Genomic DNA, 15,140 nt, shown 5'->3' on the forward strand with positions numbered 1-15,140 from the left:
TTGATAAGTCTGCAAAGTCTAGAGATGTCATCACTCCAGACTTGTTCCCATCTCTCGAGCCATCACAAACTGCTAGATGTGATGATGTGCAACAAGAAGTGCCAGAGTTCTAGGATTCTATGCCAGAAATTGAGGATCATGAGGAAAAAGGTGAAGACCCGAATGAAGAGGGTATTGAACAGGGGGAGCAACCCCCTTAACTAGAGGCAACTGGGCCTCAGTTACAGAGATCTGAAAGAGTTGTCGTGCCATCAACCAAATATCCCGCTTCTTAGTATATTTTGATTACTGATGAGGGGAAGCCTAAGAGTTTTTCGGAAGCAACGAGTCATATAGAGAAAGATTGCTGGATGCAAGTCATGAAGAAGGAGATGAGTTCTTTGCAGAAGAACCACACTTATGAGCTTGTTTCACTTCCAAAGGGCAGGAAGGCATTGAAAAACAAATGGGTGTACAAATTGAAGAAAAATAGCAACGGTAAAATACTGCAGCATAAAGCTCGCTTGGTAGTCAAAGGCTTTGGACATAAGAAAGGTGTTGATTTTGATGAGATTTTCTCCCCAGTTATGAAGCTGACTTCCGTTTGAGTAGCTCTGGGATTAGCAGCTCGCTTGAATCTGGAGGTAGAATAGATGGATGTCAAGACTGCTTTTCTTCATGGTGATTTGGAGGAAGAGATCTATATGGAGCAACCAGAAGGATTTAAAGTTAAAGGGAAACTGAATCTAGTCTGCAACCTGAAGAAGAGTCTCTACGGTCTGAAGCAAGCGCCGAGACAATGGTACAAGAAGTTTGATTCATTCATGGTGGATCACGAGTACATAAGAATGGTAGCAGACCAGTGTGCATATTTCCGAAGGTTTTCGAATGGAAACTTCACTGTTGTATGTCAATGATATGCTGATCATCAGACAAGATATTGCTATGATCAACAAGTTGAAAAAAGACTTGTCACAGTATTTTGACATGAAGAATTTAGGCCCAGCACAATAGATTTTGGGCATGAAGATTGTTCGTGACAGGAAAGCCAAGAAAATATGGTTGTCACAAGAGAAATATGTTGAACGGGTGATTGAAAGGTTCAACATGAAAGATGCCAAGCCAGTCAACACACCACTAGCCAACCATTTCAAAGTGACAAAGCGTTCGTGTCCCACGACCAACTCTGAAAGGAAAAAAAAATGGAGGCAATCCCTTATTCTTCTACAGTAAGAAGTTTGATGTATGTAATGGTGTGTACCCAGCCAGATATAGCTCACGCAGTTGGCGTTGTGAGCAGATTCCTTGCCAATCTAGGAAAGGAGCATTGGGAGGCAGTCAAATGGACTCTTCAGTACTTGAAGGGAACTTCAAAGATGTGTCTATGGTTTAGGGGAGTTGAACCAATGTTAGAGGGTTTTACAGATACCGATATGGCGGGTGATCTTGATGATAGAAAGTCCATATCAAGATTTTTATTCACCTTTGCAGAGGGAGCTGTTTCATGGCAGTCCAAACTACAAAAATGTGTTACTTTATCTACTACAGAGTCAGAGTACATTGCTGCCGCTGATGCTAGAAAGAAAATATTGTAGTTAAAGCGGTTTCTCCAAGAATTGGGTCTACAGCAGGAAGAGTACAAGGCACATTGTGATAGTTAGAGTGCAATTGATCTTAGCAAGAATTCCATGTACCATTCACGTACAAAGCACATTGATGTCCAGTATCATTGGATACGCGAAGCGATGGAAAAACAGTTATTGGAATTGTCAAGATCCACATAGATAAGAATCTAACCAACATGCTTACAAAGGTGGTCTCGAGAGACAAACTCGAAGTATGTAGGGACAATGCTGGGATGGACTTCTAGTAAGGATCCAACTCTCCATAGGTGTGGAAGGGGAGAATTGTTAAGGATCCACACCAATGTGAACTTAGCTATGATGGAAGTCAAGTATGGAGGCTGTGAATACAGATTTGCTGAAGTTTTTCAAACCTAGGGTGGCTTGCCATTAACTTGGTAGTTGGTTATTGGCAAGTAGAGGTTGGCAAGCAGAGATTGATTTGCTTTGGGGCTCTCCCGTTTGTGTATAAATAGAGAGAGCTGTAAGCTAAATTGTATCAATCAGAAAGAAAAAGACAAAGCAAAGAGTGTAATCTGTAAGTGAGAGTGCTATAGAGAGAGAGTGAGGTGTCAGTATCGTAATCTCCCTTCGATGAAAAATTCTATAGTGGATATCTCTCCCGTGGACGTAGGCCATTGCCGAATCACGTAAATTTCTTGTCTCTTTTCTGTGTGTGATTGATTTCTGGTGTGCCTTAATCCTAACAAGTTTGTGCAGAGAGAAATTAATGGAGACACCAAACAGAGCCTACAAAGCCCATGTTCTAGTCCTACCCTACCCTGCCCAAGGCCACATCAACCTAATGCTTCAATTCTCCAAGTGTTTAGTAGCCAGAGGTGTCAAGGCCACTCTTGCCAACAGTGTTTATATCTTCAAGTCCATGCACAAGGACCCAATCAGCACCATCGACACTAATACGTTTTCTGATGGACACGACATTGGCTGCTACGACTAGGCCTAAAGTCCAAAGGTTTGCCTGACCAAATTACGCAACGTTAGGTAACGGACTCTAGCCAGTCTCATAGAGAAACTCGATGGGCTTGGCCGACCAGTCGATGCCCTAATTTGTGATGCGTTTTTGCCTAGGGCCCTAGATGTTACCAAGGAGTTTGGAATACATGGAGTTGTGTTTTTCACTCAGACTTGTGCTATCAATAGCATATATTATCATGTGCATGAGGGTCTTCTTTCACTCCCACTTTCACCAAATTCAACTATTTTGTTGCCTGGATTGCCACCACTTGAGGCCTGTGAGACGCCGTCGTCTGTGTATACTTATGGGTTGTATCCAAGTTTCATTGACTTGTTGGTGAATCAATTTTGTAACATTGATAAAGCAAATTGGGTCCTTTTTAATACTTTCTATGAATTTGAGGAAGAGGTATGCATATCAATTTTTCACTTGGTGTAATTAATATTTCAAAAAAAAAACCCTTAAATTGTCTAGAATTTTGTTTCGAAAACATTTCAGATTTGGTAAGTACTTAAAAAAAAAAAGACATAGAATTTGAATATGGTGTTAAAGGGTGTGCAAAAACCCACAGCTTGCCTTGACCCAAATCAATTGATCAGTTCAAATCAATCCGTGTGGTTCAAGAAGATGAGCGGGTTTGATAATAAAAATTAGCCAATTGATTAGTCTACTTTTAAAATTTATAAACCTGCCTATGAATTAACCAAAACCGTGTATATATATGTATGTAAAATTATCTTGCATTTGCTTGTAAAAAATATCTCACTAAATCTAATATCATTAATTGGATGAGTTGTGGGGATATAAATTTTGAATGACAACACGTGGCCGAGGTGTCACCGAGGTGCCAGCTGAGGTGCCACGTGTCCTGGTCATGACGTCGAGATCATCTCAGCTAGGCCGAGGTTATCTGCGAAGATACCGGAATCCGGAATAAGCGAATAAGGGACAAGAGTCCTAAAATGAGAGAGAAATTCAGTTTGGGAAAAGATAAAACTCTTAGAGAGTTTATCCCAATCATACTGGGAGTCCAAGATTAGCAGTAATCATAAGTCCATTAGAGCTAGGCTTCTATTGGAACTACGATTGTGTTGGCTATAAAAGTGAGGCACTCCCATGGGTCTAAGGTAGGTCTTTTATGCTTTGTCTAGTGAGTTAAGCACTATTGATTATCTTTGAGAGATATTTTACTGACTTGATCGTCGGAGTGCCCCTGGGTGGACGAACCACCACCGGAATCTCTTCTTTTTGTGGCAGGTCGTTTGGGCTTAATCTATTATGTCAGTGTTCTCCAGCTGAGTACTTAGTTGGCAGTGTGGTCAGAAAATCACTCACACAATTTGGCGTCGTCTGTGGGAAAGAAAGGAGAATAGATGGCCAACAACGGATAGAAAGAGAAGATTGGGGATAACACTCCTACTAGGAGTGGGAGACCTGTCGACCTTGACGTCGAAGAAGACAATTGCAATAAAGAAACTCGTGACCAGAATCATGGAGGAAAGGACGTCGGCCAGGAAGGCGACGTACCAAAGAAAACAGACCAAAGCAGGTACTACAACGAGGACGACCTCCAGGTATGGAAGGAAAGATGCCTGTGGAGGGACGATGAGGTAAAGACCATGGCAAACAAATTGGCGGACCTACAAATAGTGGTCAATTTCATGATGCAGAATAACGTCATGTAGCCACCATTCCCATTACAAGATACGCCGATTCCAGCAGCAAAGGAGGATGCCCGAAAAGAGGGACAGAAAACAATCCCTACAGTCCCCCAGCACACCAGGACCAAAAAACACTGTCACCGGCCTTCAAGGGAGGTCGGGCGAGGAGAGTCAAGAAGGGAAGAATCGAGGAGGACGCATCGCACCAAGGAAGCCGACCCCAAAGAACATCGGCATGTTCAAGGGCAAGAGTTATGTTTCGATGCAACCAATGGAAGGAAGTTCAAAAGGAACCATAATGAAACTGGGAGTAGTGCACCAAAAAGGCTGAAGTCAGGAGATGGCCGAGCTCCCAGACGGACCAAAGAGGATCTGGGGGATCACCTATAGAGGAAGCAACAAGATGCCGAGGTAACCTCCCTAGTCAAGCCGAGAACGCCATTCTCGGTAGGATTGGACAAATTCAAAGCCCCGAAGAGGTTTAGCATGCCGAGATTCTAGATCTACGACGGTAAGTCGAACCCCAACTTTCACGTTGGCTTGTACCTGAACTCGATGGCGTTGTACACCGGGAACGAGCCGTTGCTCTGCAAGGTGTTCCCCTTATCCTTCGGAGAAATTGCATCGGACTGGTTTCACAAGTTGCCGAAAGGAACTGTGAAAACCTGGGAAGGCCTGGCCGAGATGTTTGTGGCCAGGTTCGTGACAAACAAGCTACAGCCATTGAAGGTGGACGCCCTAATGGCCCTGAAGATCGGAGAGGATGAAAGCCTTAGGGCCTATGCCAAAAGGTATTATGAGATATTCAACCGAATACCAGGATGCAACCAAGAAGTGGCGGTCGTGTCATTTAAAAACGGCTTGAAGGATGACTAACTGTTTCGAAAATCACTGGCAAAGACATTGCTGAAAAGCATGGAGGAGCTGATGGCCAGGATAGAAAAGTATACCAGAGTCGAAGAGGACATGCCGGGGACAAAGGCGTCCAAACAAGAGAAAAGAAATGGTTCGCCGAAGCAAAGCCGAGATAACACTAGATACGAGAAGACAAGAGCTCAGCCCAAGTGAGCAGATCCCGGACTCCAGATCTCGGATGCCAGATCTCAGAAGACAAGATCTCGGCCTAGATGATTACGTCCGAGAAGAGAAGAGCTTGGCCTAAGTTAAAGAATTTTTATATAAGGTCCACAAAGGAGTATGTGGAAGCCATGCAGGAGGTAGATCCCTTGCCCATAAAGTAATATCGTAGGGATTCTTTTGGCCTTACATGCAAAAGGAGGCTAAAGCCTATAAATACTTTGAAATCCACCTGCAACGTGCGATGGAACAGCAATTTGGCTGGGGGCATACCAGCAACAACTTGGGGCATACAACAAGAAGGTCAGCCCAAAAGAGTTCGAAGTTAGGGACCTCAGCCTGAGAAAGGTTGCCGGCAATGGGGTATAACAGTTGAAGCAATAATAAAGTGCTAGTTTGATTTTTGAAATCTGTGCGATAGGACCGACTAGTCCTATGACGATGTTTCTGATTGAAACATGACAAATAAGTTAGACTTATTATATGGCAGAGTAGAAACTTTACTTGCGTATAATAAAGTTGAACTAAGTTGGGTTAACCTGGACTTGTCATATCGGCAAAATCAAACACAGATTGGAGCTGAGTGCCTTAGTAAAGAGACCAAGATTGATAACCTCGGCCAGTCTTTGTTCGAATCTTACATCGGCGACGAGGTCAAAGCCACGTGCCTAATGAAAACCCAAGTGGAACTTAAGTTCACATTAGGGGGCAAAGGGCTGAAGAATGATGCTTGGAAGTTGGAATTTCACAAGCTAAGATTGGTTTAGACACTTGTTGAAATTTAAGTTTACTAGTTGAAGTTAAACCGAGGTCATGTTTAACACTTGTTGAAATTTAAGTTTACAAGTTGAAGTTAAACCGAGGCTATGTTTAACGCTTGTTGAAATTGAAATTTACAAGTTGAAGTTAAAACCGAGGATATGTTTAACGCTTGTTGAAATTGAAATTTACAAGTTGAAGTTAAACCGAGGCTATGTTTAACGGTTGTTGAAATTGAAATTCACAAGTTGAAGTTAAACCGAGACTATGTTTAACGCTTGTTGAAATTGAAATTTACAAGTTGAAGTTAAAACCGAGGATATGTTTAACGCTTGTTGAAATTGAAATTTACAGGTTGAAGTTAAACCGAGGCTACGTTTAACGCTTGTTGAAATTGAAATTTACAGGTTGAAGTTAAAACCAAGGATATGTTTAACGCTTGTTGAAATTGAAATTTACAAGTTGAAGTTAAACCGAGGATATGTTTAACACTTGTTGAAATTGAAATTTACAAGTTTAAGTTAAACCGAGGCTATGTTTAACGCTTGTTGAAATTTAAATTTACAAGTTGAAGTTAAACCGAGGTCACGTTTAACACTTTTTGAAATTTAAATTTACAAGTTGAAGTTAAACCGAGATCACGTTTAATGCTTGTTGAAATTTAAGCTTACAAGTTGAAGTTAAGCCCAAGTCATTTTGAAGGAAGATTGGTTTAACACTTGTTTAAATTTTTGAGAAAAATTTACAAGTTAAGCCAAGGTTCTAAAAGAAGTATCTACATACTTATCGGGATTACCATGTTGCCAACACTTGGAAGAAATTTGAAGACAGAAGTCTTGCTAAGAGTGAAGTATCGAGTTGTAAATAACACTTGTGAAAATATTGTAAAAAATATTTTCAAGTGTTAAGCCGAGGCTGAGATAAACCGATTAGTGGGTACAACTGAGGTGTTACACCCCGAGGAGATTGCACAGTTAAGGTGTATTTTGAAGACATGCAAATTATTTTAAGTATAGAAGCATACAAGAGTAAAAAGAAGACACATACAACCACGTTGAAAGAAGAAATTAAAGAATGCATTCAGAAAAGGAAAGAAGGCACTTCGACCTAACATTGAAGAGTGATTGTTTAGATTACAAAAAGACCGGTGTGAAGTACGCCGATGTCAGATGGTGGTAGTAAGCAAAGAAATACAACGAAAGTCTCACCGAAGGGAGAGAGTGAAACTGGTTGTAGAAAGCTTTACAAAAGCAGCAATGGAGGATTTAAGAGAGAAAGTTTGAACAAGAACGAAGATGCAGAAGTGAAAAGACGGAGAGAGAGTTGATTTTGATCAAAAACATGAAATGGCAGAAAAATGCCAATTATGGTGCCTTGGACGACGTGCTTGTAAGACGGCGCATGCAAAAGTGATATGACTTGATGGCGTGTATCAGGTATGGTCTAGCAAGGGAAAGACGCGTGATAAAAACGGTTAAAATACTGTGCGTGCCAGCTCATACGCGTGCTGAAACTCTTGGAGTTCTTGATTCAATGAAGCAAATACCTTGGCTAGGAGGATGGTTTCGGCTGAGAAACTTGAATGAACTTGGTCGTTGGTTCTAAAGCATTGATGAAAGCAGACTATAGGTCTCAGTCATATTGAGCCGATAAGTTCTGACTTCGGCAATAGATGATGAAGCGAGCTTAGCCGACGTGCTAAATGGAAGAAATGATATAGGTTCCATCACCTCAAGATGCTGAGGTAATAGAACCTAGGGGGCAGTTGTAGGGATATAAATTTTGAATGACAACATGTGGCCGAGGTGTCACCGATGTGCCAGCGGTGCCATGTGTTCTAGTCATGATGCCGAGATCATCTCAGCTAGGCTGAAGTTATCTGCGAAGATACCGGAATCCGGAATAAGCGGATAAGGGACAAGAGTCCTAAAATGAGAGAGGATTTCAGTTTGGGTAAAGATAAGACTCTTAGAGAGTTTATCCCAATCCTGCTGAGAGTCCAAGATTAGCAGTAATCATAAGTCCATTGGAGCTAGGCTTCTATTGGGACTATGATTGTGTTGGCTATAAAAGTGAGGCACCCCCATGAGTCTAAGGTAGGTCTTTTATGCTTTGTCTAGTGAGTTAAGTACTATTGATTATCTTTGAGAGATATTTTATTGACTTGATCGTCAGAGTGCCCCCGGGTGGACGAACCACCGCCGGAATCTCTTCTTTCTGTGGTAGGTCGTTCGGGCTTAATATATGATGTCGGTGTTCTCCAGCTGAGTACTTAGTTGGCAATTTGGTCAGAAAATCACTCACACAACACACATCTCTTATTTTTATTGCATATGTCTTTTCAAATTTGATTGTTTTGTATTTTGATTTGTGAATATAATTTTGAATAAATAGCATGCATTTGAATATTTTGTGAATTTTGTGTTGGGTTTTGGAATAAACAATAAATTTTTTACTAATATTATGAAAAAATTAAGATTTTATGTGCTTTGATTTTTTTTTTTTTCTGATTTTGTATTTATAACCCACCTAACTTGCTCGAACCATCCTTTTGAAACCGCCAAAATATTTAACCAATCCACAATTTTGAGGATGGACATGTTGAAAATTTCTCAACTCAATGGTGGTTCTGTTGCTGATTTTTCCACATAACCTAGTCAAACTAATTAGTGCAAACAACTATGTGACGTAGATTTAAACTTGATAAGATGTAACACTTAGATTGAATTTAAATCACGTATTTTAATTTTTTTTAATTTGTTTTGTGTGTGCGTGTGAATATGTATGTAAAATTTATTTTAGTGTTAGTCGCATCATACCAAGTCTAAATCTAATCTAAAAACTAAATATTCAAATTATGAATACATTTTTAAGTGTAGTCTCTTTTTTTTTCCAAGTACATAATATTTTTTTGTTAGATTTTAATATGAATCTGTATTTTGTAACATATCATTGTGGTTTTGATTAAAATGTCTTATATTAGGTGGTAGATTGGATGTCAAAACTATGGTGGGTAAGAACAATAGGCCCAACACTTCCATTTATGTACTTAGATAAGCGACTCAAAGATGACACAAATTATGGCAACAATCTCTTCAAGCCTCACTCCACGATGTGCATGAACTGGCTAAATGCCAAGCCAAGCGGCTCTGTTGTTTACATATCCTTTGGAAGCATGGCCGAAGTTGAACCCGAACAAATGGAAGAAATAGCATAGGGCTTAAACCAAAGCAATTACAACTTCTTGTGGGTTGTAAGGGCAACCGAAGAAGCCAAGCTACCAACAACTTCATCAATGACACAGCCAAGAAGGGCTTGGTGGTGACATGGAGTCCACAGCTAGAGGTGTTGGCACACGAGTCAATAGGTTGCTTTGTCACGCATTATGGGTTCTATTGGAAATTTTGGTTTTTATAGGCTTATTTTGGGCCAACTTTGAGCCCAAATTAGAGTGGGGTCCACACGTCTTTTGGGGTAAGTCCAAAGGGGTGACGTGTTCCTTGCCACATGGCAAGTCACACGTTGAAGACAATTTATCAAAACCATTTATGAGTGAATGGGAACTTGACATCGTTTTCAGGTTCGTGGAATGGACATCTAAAGAAGTAAAATGTGGGTTTCCTTGAAATGGTTATCCCACATTGAAAACTTAAAAGAACTTATGTGTGCATATAAATTCTAGGTAGCAATACTTGGGTTGGGCCCCAAGGGGCCCACAAGTTTGTAGAAGGGGGAAGTTATGGACAAGTTGAACCTTGGCTCAAACCGCCACACACGCGTGTGCGCGCCGCTGCCGACCAACCAAGCCGGGCGCGAGTAAATTTATTTTGAATTTTTTCAAAATTCTTGCGGGAAAAATTAATTTAAATTTTGCGCCAATTTTTTCTATCCAAACTGTACCCGTTTTCAATCCATTTTCCAATAGGAATTTAAATTTTGCGCCCAATTTTTCTGTCCAAACTGTACCCGTTTTCAGTCCATTTTCCAATAGGTTCAAAATGTTCAAACAGATCAGAAAACTGCCCAGCAATTCTAGACAGTGTTATAACTACAGCAGTTAGCATATTTGTTCAAATTTCAAATCTGTATCTGTTCGGCAGATTTCATACTTGTTCGGATTTTTTGGACAGCCACTGTTTGTCTATAAATACAAGTCATTTCCAGCAGTCTTTTGAGATCTGAAAAAATTCATTTTTGCTGCCCAATTTTGCTATGTTGCATATATATTCTTTATCTAATTTTAGGAAAAAATAAGAGAGTATAGAACACAAGTTTGGTTCGCCGTACAAATTGTTTGGTGTGCTACTACAATTTGTGAAGATCATTATATCCTAGGAGATAGATGCCACTTATCCGTAAGTACCGTAGCGGGGCGAATCTGTCTTAAGGACAGAGTGTCACACACTCGACTTGATCTTTTAAATATTTATTCGGTTCGATAAAATAAATTCTATATTTGTTTCAATTTATTTATTGTACACAAAAGATTGTTCTAACAGGTTCAACTCTATTCTTGAGGCACTGAACTTGGGGGTGCCAATGGTAGGTGTGCCTCAATGGTCGGACCAAGCTACTAATGCTAAGTTTGTGGAGGATGTTTGGGGTTTAGGAATTCGGGCTAAGTTGGATGATAAGGGTATTGTGAGGAAGGAAGTGTTGGAGGCTTGCATAAATGAGGTGATTGAAGGAGAGAAGAAAAATGAATGCAATGAAATGGAAAAAATTGGCCAAAGAGGCTGTTAGTGAAGGTTGGAGTTCAGACAAGAACATTAATGAATTCGTAGCTAAATTAGCACGATTCTAATCTCATTAGTGCTTGATTTCGTCGTAATGATGATTAATAAAAGTAGGTTGATGATGATTGTATTTTCTTATTTGACAAAAATATGAAACATGGTTAAGAAATTACTTTATTAAGAAAGTTTGTTATATCTAGAGTGAATATGATTTGTAAATTTTAAATATTTTATATTTTGTTAAATAAATTTTTTGAGTATGTGATATTGTTGATTAGTCTTAAGAATCACAATGAGTATGAACATGACAAACTTGTCCTAATGGTGATATCTTCCCCCAAGTATGAGATTTCAAGTAAATTTTGATAAATTATAAGATAAATAAAATAATAAAAATATATGGGAAAATTTTCTAATATAAGATTAGCTATTAGTGAATATATATATCTTCAAATTCACTACAAACTCTAAAATTTTAGCAAATTCAATGATAAGTTGGGGAGTGTTAATGACAATACCAGAAGAATTATATTTTATTGATAAATAATGCAAAAAAAAAATATGATATATGAATCGATCAGGCTAAGGCATGGATATTTCATTTTCTTTAAGGAGATCAAGCTTATTGCGGTGGGAAGAACCCAAATACCAATGCAGCAGTCACTAAATTCTGACTTGTCCCCTCCAGGATACAACAGCCCGACCACTTGTCATATGGTTCAGACCAACTATGCACAAGATAGTAAACTCAAAGCTCTATCAAGAAAAATATCCTTCTTTGGCTTGCAATTTCTCAAGTGTAAAAAGAGTTGGTGTAGAAATGAGTAAATGAAAGGAACAATTTATAAACCACTAGGACCTTACAAATTGCACCAAAAAATAATGATCATTAAACTAGAAAAAAATGAGAGTCCCAAGACCTTCAAAATACTAACTCACCACCAATGAACATGACCTTCCAATAATCTCCATTCATAGACAAAACAAAAAATACAAATAAATAAATAAATAAATAAAAGATATTAAAATGATCCATCTATCAAATTCTATAATCATTACAAGTTAAAATAAGGGTCCAAACCCAAAACACAAGGGTTCAAGTTTGGAATATTATTTATTTATTTATAATGATTATATATATCTCCAAATTCATTACCAACTCTAAGGTCACGTTTGTTTGACAGATTAGGTTGGATGGACTTGTTAGTGAAAGGATTGTTAGTAAAGAAATTGTTAATGTGGAGATTATTAGTGAGGGGATTAAGTAAAAGTGTGTTTGTTTTAATGATAGTATGGGAGATGATTAGTGATAGGATTGTTAAATTATTTTTATATAAAATAAATAATAAATTATTTCTATACTAAAAAAATTACAACAAATATTAAAACAAACAGGTGCATTTGGTAAAATAAAATAAAATTTTTATATAAAATAGACTCAATCCCCTCACTATTTTCCTAATCTCACCCAAAATCCAGCCAAACTAATCCCCCTATGTGAGGGTATTCATAGTCCCATGGGACTACTAGTCCCCTTTTATTTTTGTCAATCAAACATGGGCTATGTAGGACCACATGATTGATAGTCTAATCCCCCACCTATGGAGCCAAACAAACATGACCTAAAATTTTAGCAAATTGAACGATTACTTGGGAAGAAAATAAATAAGTTTACCTATCAAATTCTATAATCATTACAAGTTAAAATGAGGGTCCAAACCCAAAACACACGAGTGGAAATTAATCCAAGTTTGGAATATTATATATTTATTTATAATGATTTCGTATATCTTCAAATTCACTACCAACTCTAAAATTTTAGCATGATTACTTGGGAAGAAAATAGATAAGCTCACCTATCAAATTCTACAAATCATTACAAGTTAAAATAAGGGTCCAAATCCAAAACATAAGGGTGGAAATTAATCCACATTTGGAATATTATTTATTTATTTATTTATAATGATTATAAAGCTTTCGTGTCTTTTTCATATGTGAGCATAAACATAAGCGTACTTATATTTTTTTTGGATAAATTATGCAAATGGTCCTTGTAATTTATGCTTTGTGTTATTTTGGTTCCTCTAATTTCAATTTTCTCAATTTTGACCTTAAATTTTATATTTTGTATCAATTGGTCCAATAGATAATTTCTATTAAGCATTTGGACAAAAAAGTCAATTTGCTCTCACTTTCAATTAACTTAATATTAATCCATCTAACTCAAAGTGAGTTAACTCACTCCCATTTAACTCAATGATATATATATATATATATATATATATATATGTACACAAAAGAGAGAGAGAGAGGGGGGGTCGAGGAGGAGGTGTCGTCGAAGAGTTTGGGAAGAAAGAGAGAGGTAGTATCGAGGGCCTATGAGGGATGAAAAGGCAGCGTAGGGTGATAGCAAGGCAGTTGCTGTCGCGAGTTTAGAATGAAATGAGTATGGTGATGGCGTTGCGATTGTGGGAGAGGAAGGGTGACGCGATGGAGAGAAAGCCCCTAAAAAGAAGAGAGTGTAAACCAAAACCCCAAACCTTAATCAGCTGAAGCCATTTGAGTCAATAGAGATCAATTCAAATTTTGATCTGTGTTGGGGGTTTGTATGTTTTCATGGTTACTTTAGAAGTTCCTTTTGTGTTTAGAACTAGTTTCAGTGCTGTGACACAAGAGGGTTTGTAAGGCCTCGGTGTCCCACATCGGGAATGGAGGGGGAGTTCCTGGGCTATAAAAGGAAAAACCTGGACCCTTATATAGCATCGAGGCCTTTTCCCAAGTGGTGAAATCCCTATTAGAACTCCCGAGTTAAGCGTGCTTAGGCTGGAGTAGTTCTAGGATGGGTGACCCACTAGGAAGAATAAATCTGTGCGGATATGACCCAAAACGGACAATATTGATGAAGTGTAAAGGGTCGGGGCGTTACAGGGTTTGAATGGGTTCTTCAATGATGCATTATCTCGATCTCTAGAGCTTCAAAGCGAAGAAGAATTGGTAGAAAAAGAAGCTCTGATTCGGCCCTTGGGGGTCCTCAAAAAGATTTGAATCACCAACCTTCATAATCGAGAAGGCCCCCAAGAAACGAATCAAAACGTACAAAACTCTATCGAGTTTGAATTTAGAGAATAGTGTTAAGAATAATTGTCACGACCCGAACCTGCCCCTATGGGTTAAGGGCATAACCGGCCAGTAATCAAGGGATTACCTACGGCCTCAAACCAAACAAGACATAACTCATCAAAGTAAAGGGGCCAAACGGAAGCAAAATTTAAAACTTTTGTCCATATAGCTGTGCTTACATGGCACATCATAACAGTCCATATATATATACATGTTAATAACCCACACCAAAGGGGTAACAACACAAAGTTCTGTACATACACAGGATCATTCAAGTCTTAGTCAGCCTAACCAAAACTTATATACAAAAGTAATCCAACGTTCTCGCCAACATAACAAAATGTAACAAAATAGCAAAAAGGCGAAAACAAGTCTCGTGCGTGAGACGTATGGGCTGACTCTTCAAAACCTTGACTGTTTCTCACATATTTCACCGAGGCTGGGTTTGGGCATCCCTTGGCTCACCTACATAGACATGAATGAGCGTGAGCGAAAGCCCAGTGAATAATATCAAATAAAGAAGACACACGAACAATCTTTGAAACAATTACATCAGACGGCCTTGGGCCCAATTCATGTTTCTATTTAATGTATCAATCAACTAAAGTTCTAGACGTATCAAACGGCCTCAGGCCCAATTAACTCATACCCGACAGCCTTTGACCTATTCATTCATGTCTAACGGCCTTTTAGCCCAATCGTTCGTATCCGACGGCCTTTGGCCCAATCGTTCAGATCCAACAGCCTTCGGCCCAATCGTTCATACCAAACTATCATTCATGTCAGACGGCCTTTGGCCCAATCATTCATATGTCAGACTATCATTTGTGTCAGACTATCTTTCATGTCATACGGCCTTTGGCCCAATCATTCATATGCCAGACTATCATTCGTGTCAAACTATCATTCATTCATGTCATACGGCCTCTGGCCCATTCATTCGTGTCATACGGCCTCTGGCCCATTCATTCGTGTCATACGGCCTCTGGCCCATTCATTCATGTCATACAAATATTTGTCCCCCAATTCAATGTAACAAACTTATAAGACTTATATAGAAATAAGCAATTGGACAAATAACATACTTCAGATATCTTTATTAAGATATTACTCATAGTGTTCTGCCGGTGGATTCACCCTTGAGCTCGACCCTACACATTACATAACACAGATGGGTCACAAACGATTCAATCTGTTCTTAATTCATACA

The 15,140-nt window shown here is 38.9% G+C and overlaps 1 pseudogene; it reads left to right on the forward strand.

Moving 5' to 3' along the window:
- The first annotated feature begins 1,829 nt into the window (after window positions 1-1,829).
- On the forward strand, window positions 1,830-10,878 carry LOC114316714 (UDP-glycosyltransferase 74G1-like; annotated as a pseudogene).
- The last annotated feature ends 4,262 nt before the right edge of the window (window positions 10,879-15,140 follow it).

Source organism: Camellia sinensis, chromosome 14 (genome assembly GCF_055761805.1).
Source record: "Camellia sinensis isolate YWXY chromosome 14, ASM5576180v1, whole genome shotgun sequence".
NCBI classification, from domain to species: domain Eukaryota; kingdom Viridiplantae; phylum Streptophyta; class Magnoliopsida; order Ericales; family Theaceae; genus Camellia; species Camellia sinensis.